Source organism: Lactuca virosa, chromosome 4 (assembly GCF_052849685.1).
Source record: "Lactuca virosa cultivar CGN04683 chromosome 4, Lactuca_virosa_CGN04683_v6, whole genome shotgun sequence".
Taxonomy (NCBI): domain Eukaryota; kingdom Viridiplantae; phylum Streptophyta; class Magnoliopsida; order Asterales; family Asteraceae; genus Lactuca; species Lactuca virosa.
In genome coordinates this window covers 218,065,164-218,077,031 of record NC_136429.1, presented here as the reverse complement: position 1 = coordinate 218,077,031, position 11,868 = coordinate 218,065,164, and positions in this window count along the sequence as shown.

Genomic DNA, 11,868 nt, shown 5'->3' with positions numbered 1-11,868 from the left:
TTTGGAAAATTGGGCCATAAGTGGGTTTTGGATGATTATTTGGTTTGTCGGCCTTTTTGATTGTGAGTTTGGGCCTTAGTCTTGGACCAAAATAGGTGAAGGGTAAAATGGTCTTTTTACCCCATATAGGGATCGGGGAATTGTCGGACATCAGCCAGGGATTATTAGTGTGATTCAGTAGTGCGATGTGAGTCTCCTCACTGTACTATCGGTCGAAGGCACCAATGCCGACCCATTTGGTTTATGTATTATAGGAAAACTAGAGGGTGACCCTTGACATTTGTATGAAAGACCAGGAGGTGGCTCCTGGCAGATTTGTATGCAAGACCAGAGTTTGGACTCTGGGAGTTAAGTAGATAAGTATTTGTAGTTTATATTCTAGTTGTCTTTGTGATGCTTGCATGGAAGACCAGGAGGTGGCTCCTGGAACTTGTCTGTAATACCCAGGGTTTTGGTCCCCGGATTGGCAAGGAAAGACCATGATACGACTCGTAGCATAATGGCAAGACTATGGTTGGCACATAGCACCTCCTATTACATGTTTGATATGTATGACTCGTATGTTATGTATGGTATGTGTTATTCGGTGAACTCACTAAGATTTGTGCTTACAGTTGGTGTTTATGGTTTCAGGTACTTCCGGTTCGAAAGGGAAGGGTTTGGCTTGATCGCAACGCATACACCTATATTTCCACAACTTTGAGATTTTGGGATTGTACTCTGATAATTGTTTTTATTATAAAATATCTTTAAGGATTTGTTTAAATGATAAAGGGGTGTTTTGATTGTTTTAAAAATGAAATTTTTACCCTCGTGTTTTGGAATGTTACAAGTTGGTATCAGAGCCTTGGTTTGAGGGATTCGGGCATACTCTCGAGTATGCCTGGACTCAAACTGAGGGTTTGGTGAAAATTTTCATAAAATAAATGTTTTATTAAAAGAGTTTCTAACCAAAGAAAGGGGTGTGATGCGTGCAATCGGCCGAGCTCGAGTAAGTGGTTCCCAGAATACCAATACATGTTTATTATTGTAATAGCCCAATTTTCAGAAAAAATTTTAAACTTTTAATTTCATAAACATACTGCGTAGGAAGTACAAAAATCCCAATACATATCCATATTATTTTGAAATTCAGAGTAAAAAGAGCTAAATGTGAAAACACTGGAGAATGCACGCCACGTCATCAAGTCGGGCCCTTGCCCTTATCAATAGAAGTACCTTGAGCATTCAATAAAACTATAAGCACAAGCTTAGTGAGTTTCCCAATCACACAAATCATATAATCACATAATGCCATGCTCATACATATACATACAAGTTTGCCATGGACTCCCTCCATGGACTTCAATGGAATGTCATGGGCTACCCCCATTGAAACATCCCAAAAATACAACCCAAAAATTTCTTTTTAAAATCATTTATAATAAAACCATAAGCCAACCATCATCATAAAGAAAACCATAAATCATGTATCTCAGAAAATCGTGTCAAATACTGTATCAAAATCATATGAGAAAAATATCAGAGTCTAAACATCCCAAGCTAAAGTTGTGGTGTGTGTCATGCGATCATCCCGAGCCCTTCCCCTTGCTAGTGAAAGTACCTGAAACCAAAACTAAAAACTGTAAGCATGAAGCTTAGTGAGTCTCCCCAACTACCACATACCATACACATATCACATAACATATCTTGGGCCTCGCCCCTGCTACATCGAGTCAAGCTCGGCATCGGCTTTCACGGCATCGGGCCCCGCCCGACATCGAGCAGATCTCGGAAAACATATATATATCAACAACATATAACATAAGCACATAACCCTAGCATGAAAACATTCCTCGGGCCCCGCCCGGCATCGGACCGAGATCCGGAAACATACTAGCATTCCTCGGGAACCGCCCCGGCATCGGACCAGAGTTCGGAACATACTATCATAACATATTAACCAGACATTCCTCGGGCTTGCCCCGATATCGGACCTAAGCCCGGAACACATAACACATAACAAACACATGCAAGAATCACAAAGACATCAAGCATACAAGCATACAAGCATTCCTCGGGACCGCCCCGATATCGGATTGGAATCCGGAAAACATATAAACCTACTTCGGGCCCCGCCCGACATCGGACTGTGGTCCGGAACTACTGTTATCTAAACGGTTCGGCCTTGGTGCCTTCGACCCGTTCCTACTGGAGAAAACTCACCTCGCAAAGATGTCTGCAAAAACTCGCGGTGAGAAATATCTGATAGCTGCTCCAATGACTCCCCGTCTATCAATATCACAATAATACTTAGTCAAAATCTGATAATCCTTATCAGGGTAAAATGACCATTTTACCCCAGGTCAAAGTCAACATCCTGGTCAAAGTCAAAGTCAAGGTCAACTCCCAGTCAACCCCAACTCGTCGAGTCTTCTCCCAACTTGGCGAGTTCATGAATAATTCAGACCCGTGGTCAACTAAGTCAACTCGTCGAGTCCCTTCACAGACTCGTCGAGTTCTTCCTGTCATAACATCGGGACATATCGACTCTAACTCATCGAGTCCCTCCTTGGACTCGTCGAGTTCTTCAGCTTCCGAGTCCTAATCTTATCCAACTCACTGATTCATCTCCTAAACTCAATGGTTTCACTCACAACCAGAAAAGGAGTTAGGGCTCACGACCCGACTCGCCGAGTCCAAGAACAACTCGTCGAGTCCTCCATGTGACATATCCATTATGTCGATTCTAATCCATTCCAATGCTTCTAACTTATAGATCTGGACTCCTTAGACTAGCATTACACGTAAAGTTGCTAACTTTACGTGCATGCATGGTGTAATGAAGCTAAAACACCCAATCCAAGCCAAAATGAAGGTCTAAGTCATAGAATGGAGCCATGGCTGAATAAAGGTGGCAACTTTGAGCTTCTAAAGCTCAAGAGTGCCCAGATCTGAAGTCCTTACATCCCCAAAGGTCCAAAACTCGGAATGACCTTGGAAATGACCCAAAAATGACAACATACAAGCTAGGAAGGAGATCTAAATGAATAACAGCCAAGGTATAAGCTTTATACCTCTATGAAGACAGAAATGAGTCCTTAGCTCTGGATCTTTGACCTTCCTTCTGCAACTCCAAGCATTTTGCTTCCTTCTTCTAGTTTTAATCACAAAAGTGGCAATAAATAGCTCAAGATCACTCAAGGTTGATTAGGGTTTGGAGGTGATGGAGGCTGTGATGGAGGCCAGATATGATGCTTAAATAGGTTGCAAACCTTAAAGATTAGGGTTTCATCCAGCCTGGCCTACTCGTCGAGTCAAGACTTCGAATCGTCGAGTAGCTCACTTAAACACGCGCCTTTTCTGTCTTCTACTCGACGAGTTAGGGCCACCAACTCGTCGAGTAGCCCTTCCAAAATAAATAAATAATAAGGTTAAATGCGTACCAGGAACCAGACGTTACACCCATGGTCTTATATCTTCATGTCATGGGCTCCTCCCATGGTCTTGCCAAGTGTCATGGGCTCCCCCATAGTCTTCACATAAACCCATTCATAAATCAAATAACAAACTATTACACGTTCCAATACAAATCATCTCATGTCAATTAATGGGTCGGCCTTGGTGCCTTTGACCCATGAGTGTGGTGAGAGGACTCACCTCAATACTGCACGGAAGCTGACTAGGTCGGGACTCCAATATCCGCTCTACACAACCTAAAACATAAACAATTTCTTAAATACAACTCAAAATACCCTAAAACCCCTTAAAGGTCAAACTTGGTCAAAGACTAAGGTCAAAGGTCAAAGTCAACGTCCTGAGTTGACCCAACTCGCAGAGTTGTCCCTCAATGCGTCGAGTTCTCTATCACCCGAACAGATCGGGAAAAATCCCATCAACTCGTCGAGTTCACTAATGAACTCGTCGAGTTGGCCAGAAATCCAACCTATTAATGCATTAAGCTGATACCAACGAATATAGGGACTCCAAATCTCAGATCTCATCCAAAATGATGTCTAGAAGGGTAAAGTTTCCAACTTTACCCTTAAGAACCATCCAAATATAAGCAAACCCAAACCCTAGGCTCTTTAGAGAGAGTCTTAATCCATAAAGCCCATGAACTCCCCCAATATAGTCCCAAAACACAGATCTATAGTCCAAAGGTTGGATAATCACGTAAAGTTTCCAACTTTACGTCCATGCAAGCTAGAAATACACTCTAGAGCTTAATAAGGACTTCATGCGGGACTTAATGCATGAATGGGACTTGGAACTAAGAAAAGTTTGCAAATTTCAGCCATGAGAAGTCATGAAGGGGTTAGATCTAACATAATAAGCCCTGGAACCTTCAACATCTTGGCTAGCCCAATCAAAATCCTAAAATCATGTTAAAACTTCCGTTAAAGAGATCTAGATGATAACAAAGCAAGATGTCGACTTTATACCTCAAGAAGACTGCTATTGGTGAAGAGTTTATGGATCTATACTCCTTCTTCCAAGCAAGATGCTTCCAACTTTCAACCTCCTTCTAAAGAACCACCAAAATCACTTCTCAAAACTCACACACTCAATCTTGAAAAGGATAAATGAACTTAGGGCTTTCTGGACAAAGGGAGGCTGGTAAAGAGGCCAACCAAGGGGTTTAAGTCCTTTAAATATGGTGCAACACCCTAAAATTATGGTTTCCTCTCTAGTTTCCAACTCGTCGAGTTGGGACTCCCCGACTCGTCGAGTTAGGTCATTAAAACCCACGACCACAAAATTCTCGACACGATGAGTTGGAGCTCCCCAACTCGTCGAGTTCCCACAAAATTCCAATATTTTAAGAAATGTATAATACCTGGACCAAGCGTTACAATTATGATATATGATATGGTTATGAGAATTGCATGCTAGATTAGGGCTAAGGATCTGCTCAGGATTTTATGATAGGAGAGATGCCTTTATATGATGGATTGTATGAGCTTTTAGAACTGCATGCTAGTATTGTTTTCAGATAAGTGGATAGAATGGCTTGATTAGTGTATGTTGGTTAGATTTTGCGTGGCCTGAATGTTGCTTGGTTTGTGATTTGTGGGAATCTTAGTGATGTGAATCGACTACTAAGTGAATATGCTAAGTCAAATGTGGCACATGTTAAATAATCTCAGAGTGATGGATCTGACCCTATTGTGCAACTGTTGTCTGAGTCCAACCGTTCTAGGGTTGAGTCTTTTACTCGAAGGATTATCTGATCTTTGTTACATGTGACTGTATTCATGAGGTAGTTAGTTGACATTGGTGGGAGCCTTTCAGCAGCTGAGGTTTGGGTGAGGTCGGGAACCTAGGAAAGCCTAGGAAGTGCTTCAGTGGGTTTAGTTGTGATGTTTAGTGAATATTTGGTGCCTCAGTTTGAGAAGGTGACTTAGAGGATTCTGGATGATTCTTGAGGAAAGTTTGGATAGGTGTGGAAGGTAGTATTGGGCCCGTACTACTGAAAGCATAGGATCCATACTCGAATCGGGGAGAGTCTTGGAGAATCTAGGAAGCTTGTGGGAGTTGGATTCTTCGGTATATTCTGATCATTTGCATGTTGTATTTCAGTTTGGTGATGAGCACTCAGGAAGGAGATTCTGGTTCTGGATCAGGTGCAGGTACTGAGCCGATTAGCGAGCATATGCGTAAGTTCATCTCATTGGAGATTACTCGTGGTATTTTGGAGCAGATTCTTGTGATCTTTGGTTCGGTCAAGGAGGGGATTCTGGAGATTTTGGATGAGCACTTGGGCGCATTCCGTCCTGGGGTTATGGCTATCGTTGAAGATCACACTCTTTCTTTCCGTGATCGTGCTTGTGGAGCTCCCACGTTCTCTAAGGAGAAGGACCCTTATCGCTAGTAGGAGATGGTTAGCAGCTATGGTTAACGCGTTTAGGACGAGTTTCTTCCCCGAGGAGTCGAAGGTTAGATTTGCTTCTTACCTTTTAAAGGACAGGGCACGAGGTTGGTGGGAAGAGGTAGGACGTGAGGTGGGTGATGATGTTGTTGATGCTATGATGTGGGATGATTTTTCGATCGGGTTCTGAGCTGATTTTGCACCGGTGATTGAGGTGCAACAGTTGGTGCGAGAGTTTCAGGGTCTCCACCAGACTACTAAGACTGTGGCATAAATCACTGCCAAGTTCTAGGAGAGGGCCTTCTTGGTTCCGTAGTATGCAGCGGACGAGGAGATGAAGAAGGTAAGGTATCATGATATGTTGAGGGATGAAATCAGGGAGTTTATGAGTATTTCAGGGTGCAAGACCCTGAATGATATGATTTCTAGATCCCGAGAGCGGGATATCGATTTGGAGCACCTAGGGTGTAACATCCGGTTTTCCAGGTATATTGTTTTAATTATTTAATTCAAGGATTTTGGAGGGACTCGATGAGTTGGTGCCTCAACTCGTCGAGTAGGGTCGCGACGTGGTGACGTGGTTAATGAATGGATTCGACGAGTCGGAGAGATGACTTGCTGAGTCAGCGCTGTTGGCAGAAACCCTAATTCTCTCGGGCCTGGGCCTATTTAAAGGCACTTATAGCCTCCTTGACACCTCCCATCAGTGTAATTCGTCACTTGAGAGAAGCCCTAGAGTCATTGGTGACCAAGAGAGGGAAAGAGGCTCATTGGAGGTCAATTCCTTGGGGAGAAAATCAAGAGTGTTGCAAGGATCAGGATGAGAGTTGTGGATCTATTTCATCCCCATCTTCAGCTTCAGATCAAGGTATGAAGTTCTTACCTTTCCTGTTTTATTGAATAGATCTTTTGAGTATGAGAAGTTAGGGCTCATATCACTTTTGGTGGGGTTTTGGGTGCATCAACCCCCCCCCCCCTTCTGAGTATGCCATAGATCTGGACCTTATAAGGTCCAGAGAGTCAGAAAGTAGGAAGCCATTAAGGTGCAACCATGGGGCTTTGAAGCTTTAATGGAGTCTAAATGGCATATAAAGCGAAATATCCCTTGCATGGATATCAAGATCGGACCTTTATGTGATTTTTGAGTATTAGGAGGTTAGATCTATGAGTTAGAGTTACAGATCTGACCTCAGATGGCTGAATGAGAAATCTGATGGAGCAACTCACCGAGTCCATGGGATGACTCGACGAGTCATAGCGAGATTGACTTTGTAGCCTTGACCCAGTGTTAGCTCATCGAGTTGGGAGTCAACTCAGTGAGCTGAGTGAACCCTAGGAAGAACATGGAGAATTCGAGTGGGCTCGGCGAGTCACAAGTGTGCACTCGGCAAGTCAGGTCAACATGGAATGTTGACCCAGGTTGACTTCTGTTGACTTCATGAGGGGGCCAGTAAAGGGGGCATGTGGGGCCAAGGAGGGGTAAAATGGTCTTTTACCCATCCTGAGTGTTAAAAGAGGAAAAGAGGACTTAAGGTATAAAGATTAATAAGGCGGATAACGGTTGAGATGATTGTCTTATGTGTTAGGCGGCGGCTAGTCCAAGATCTCCGAGTGCTTGTTGGTTACCTGCTAACCGAGGTGAGTCTTCTCACTATACTTTACCTGGAGTGGTAATTATGTGTGACCGGAAGGTCTTATGTGGTTATAAGGGTTATGAGATGTATGTTATCTATGTGATATGTATATGCTATGTCCTGAGCTTGTAGAGTTTGGACCGGAAGGTCAACAGAGTTTGATGTATGTTATCTATGTGATACGTTTATGCTATGTCCTGAGCTTGCAGAGTTTGGACCGGAAGGTCAACAGAGTTTGGACCAGAAGGTCAACAAAGTAGGACCGGAAGGTCTACAGAGTTAGGACCGGAAGGTCATCATGGGTAGGACCGGAAGGTCTACCAGAGTTTGGACCGGAAGGTCAACAGAGTAGGACCGGAAGGTCTACAGAGTTAGGACCGGAAGGTCATCATGGGTAGGACCGGAAGGTCTACCAGAGTTGTGGGACTAGAAGGTCCCACTGAGACACATTGACCGGAAGGTCTTACAAAGTTATAGCCTCGAGTGGCTAATATGTTGTATGTGGTATTTTGGAGAACTCACTAAGCTTCGTGCTTACCGTGGTATGTGATATGTGTTTCAGGTTGTTCTCAGGATCGCGGGACGGCACCGGCTTGATTGTACACACCAGATAAAGAATTATGTTTCGAGGATCCTGGATTATTAATTGATTAAACACGGAGTTATGTTTTGTAAATTAAATAAATTATGTTTTATGAAATGTGTTATGAAGATTATATGATTAAAAATGAAAAATTTGTTTTGAAAATTCACGTCGTTACAAGTTGGTATCAGAGCCTTGGTTTGAGGGATTCGGATACACCTTCGGGTATGTCTGGACTCAAACTGAGGATTTGAGAAATTTTTTCAAAAGAAACGATTTTCTAAAACGAGTAAGAGATTTTAAGAGAAAGAGGAAACGAGAAGTGTGTACAATCAGCCAGAGCCCGAATGGTGATTTCCCAAAATACCCTTACCTTATTTGTTATGAACTGTTATGAAATATATTATGCATGCTAGAGAGTAGGCTAGGTAATCATAAGTTAGGACTAGGGTGGCCTGATTTGTGATGCCTTAGCCTAGGAATTTTGTTATCTGTGATTTGCTTTTGAGTATGTGCGGAGTAAGAGTATCCAACATGAATCCTTTTTAGAGAAGGATTTGAGTGGAGGAGTAATCTAGAAGAGATACCTAGATGAGCATTTGAGGAGTCTACTGAGTGAGTAGTCAGACGCCCGCGTGGGGTAAAGTTGCTTGAGTTCGGTGATATCCTTTTGAGTATGAGCATAGCAAGTGGAGTTGTAACCTAGAGTGGTTGTACGTGTTGGTAGAGATCATTCGATGCCCGAATGCTGTTTGCTTCGTGCTTTGTGGAACTCTTGATGATGGGAGTCGGCTACTAAGTGAATATGACGATATTCAGGAGGTAGATGGCTGGCATCATAAGGGGTTCTTCAGCAGCTGATGGCAGAGAAGTGAGAGAACCTAGGAGGAGCCTAGGAAGTGAACTTAGTCAGATGAGTACGCTGACGGAGGAGAGTATTCGCTGGAAGGCGAACTTGCGTAACGGGATTGGTGATCGAGAAGGTTGAACAACTACTTAGGAAATCTGGGACGATCCGTATGGAAAGTATGGGTAGATGTGGCAGGTAGTATGGGCCCGTACTACTGAAAGTAGAGGACCCATACTCGAAACAATGAGAATTCCAGAAGTTCTAAGTAGCGGATTGAGAAGAGAGAACATGGTTCAAGTACCATGATTCATAACGGATTGAGAAGAAAGAACATGGTTCGAGTACCATGAGTATAGCGGATTGAGAAGAGAGAACATGGTTCGAGTACCATGATTCATAGCGGATTAAGAAGAGAGAACATGGTTCAAGTACCATGATTCATAACGGATTGAGAAGAAAGAACATGGTTTGAGTACTATGATTCATAGCAGGTCGAGAGGTGGCCACATGGTTTGAGTACCATGACTCGTGGCGGATAGTACTTCTGGTGTTACCGGTTATTCCGTTATGATTGATTAGATTGAGATCAGATGTGGTAGAGTGTGGGGCCAGAGGGCCATGTTGAACGAGTTTCAAGGGAGCACACTTTGAGGGGGGAAATCGAGTGGTTTCCGAGAAATTTAGATGAGATGCCAGTTGGAGTCACAAGACTCAGAGAGGGGTAGAAGATAGTGATTTATGGAGGACTACGGTCAGAGCTGAGCGAACGGCCGATAGTGGAGATGTCACTTTCTGTGACCTGAGTGGTGCTATTTTAGTTTTCTGCAGGAAGCAGGAGAGATATTGAGTTTCTGGTTCAGAGTTGAAGGTAAACCCTGTGGGGTAGCAAGCGTGGTGACCTTTTCACCAGAATATTTGGGCAGTATGTTGGATGCGAGGTATTCTTATACCAGAAAAGGGTCATTAGTGGGACTAAGACGGATGAGAGAAAAAAGGTGCCTTGTTGGGGAAAAGGTACTTTTTTAGTAGTTTCCGGTGGTTAAAAAGGAGTATATCAGGACAGTGGCCCTCGTGGTCTACATTGTGTATCGACAATGAGAATGAGGTCTGTGCTTTTATGATTATTCCCGATTTGGGAGGCGGATCGAGGAGTTAGGGTCGAAGTGCGTGATAGGGCACTATTTCCGGATTAGAGGCAGATTGGATTCTGAGCAGTGGGGTTTCCGGCGGTGTGTCAGTCTGAGGCTTCAAGGTGACTAGATGCAGTCATGTGGGGAGGATCCCAAGATTTTGTCAGGGACGGGATATTTGGAGATTGTTTGGTTTCCTTTAGGAAGGCTCTGGGATGATTGCGTAATACGTTTAAGAGTCAAGTGTGTCATGACTGGTGAGACAATCTACTGAGTAGATTGTGGAAGTGCCAATTGGTGATTGTTCGAACCCTGAGTGGGGTAGAACTGGTTTTCCAGTTAAGGGATCAGTGATCCATTCATGGGCGGTCAGAGAAATGGTTATGGGAAATTGCGGTGCGGACGCATGAGCTCGAGGATGAGGCGAGGTGCCAGACGGGAAGCTGTAAGAGTTTGTGTTTAAGAAAGGATGAGTGGATCCACGGCAGGTGGCTGTGGATTGGAAACTTCATTGTGGCCTATGATTTTCGGAGTTAGCATATGTCGAGTTCGAGTGCGATCGGGTCGCTGGATTACGGATGCAATAGCTGAGATTTGCAAGTGAAGGTATATATTGTGATCTATACCCCTGGAAGGGCAGCAGTTGATTTGTCAACCAATTTCAGGGACGATATGAGTTGTTCCATATGGGTAGTGACCAGTAGAGGGGGGAGCTTCGGGTTTTCGTCAACGTGTTCTGAGCCATTGACAATGCCTCTGTGTTTCAAATTGGGAGATGGAATACTCTGAGGTTACAAATGGTGCGAGAAGAAGATCGGTTGAGAGATTATGAAAGAGAAATGTGGTATCCAAGTATGGTGTCGTAAGTATGAGATCAATGGTTTGGGCAAAATATCGTGAGATTCTGTGTTGGTGTACTGAGGTATCCGGGTATGATGTCCTTATTTCTAGATTATTTTGAGTTCTGAGTTGAGAGCTGGCAAGTGGTGTAGCAAGTATCTATGGTTCCAGTGGGAGCAATTCGGCTGATTGATGTTAAGCGAGATTATTTAAGAATGAGGTTTACAGTGAAAAAAAGGAGTTTGTCATGTCGGTTGCTGTCAGGAGAAGTGATGCTTATTTTTGGATGAGTGTGTGTGTACCTACCTATGGTTAGTCCGCAGGGCATGAGTTAATGATCGTAGTGTGGTGTCGATCTGAGGATGAGATTGTGAAGTGGTAAGAGCAAGTGCAGTAAGACTGCGGGGAGCTGCAGTTTCAATGAGTTAGTGCAAAGGGGTGTGGTGATACTACGGGGAGCCATAGTATCCACCAGATAGTGAGATGGTGTGGCGATACTGCGGGGAGCCGTAGTATTCGCCAAACAGAGGGAGAATGTTGTGATGCTACGGGGAGTCGTAGTACTCACTAGTCGGCGAAAGGTTGTAGTGGTGCTACGGGAAGCCGTAGTACTCACTAGTCAGCGAGAGGGTGTTGTGATACTGCGGGGAGCCGTAGTACTCACTAGTCAGCGAGAGGGTGTTGTGATGAAGTACTCTCTGATCAGAGCATGACGCAGAAGAGTTTTAGGCTTGGGTAGCCCTATATTTGAGTTTTTGGGAACCTGGTGGTCGAACCAGAGGCGAGACTGGGGTCTCCATATTTGTCGGGAATCGTTATATTCTGAACTGAGTTGTGGTTGTCGCAACCAAAGGGAATTGTAGAAGTGGTACACACGCGGGTTGCGGGTCATGAGTCATGAGTTGAATGCTTCATTGGGACGAGTGGTTCCAACTCTGGGTCAGACCAAACTCTCGAGTTTGACTTTGGCTCTGGTGGTG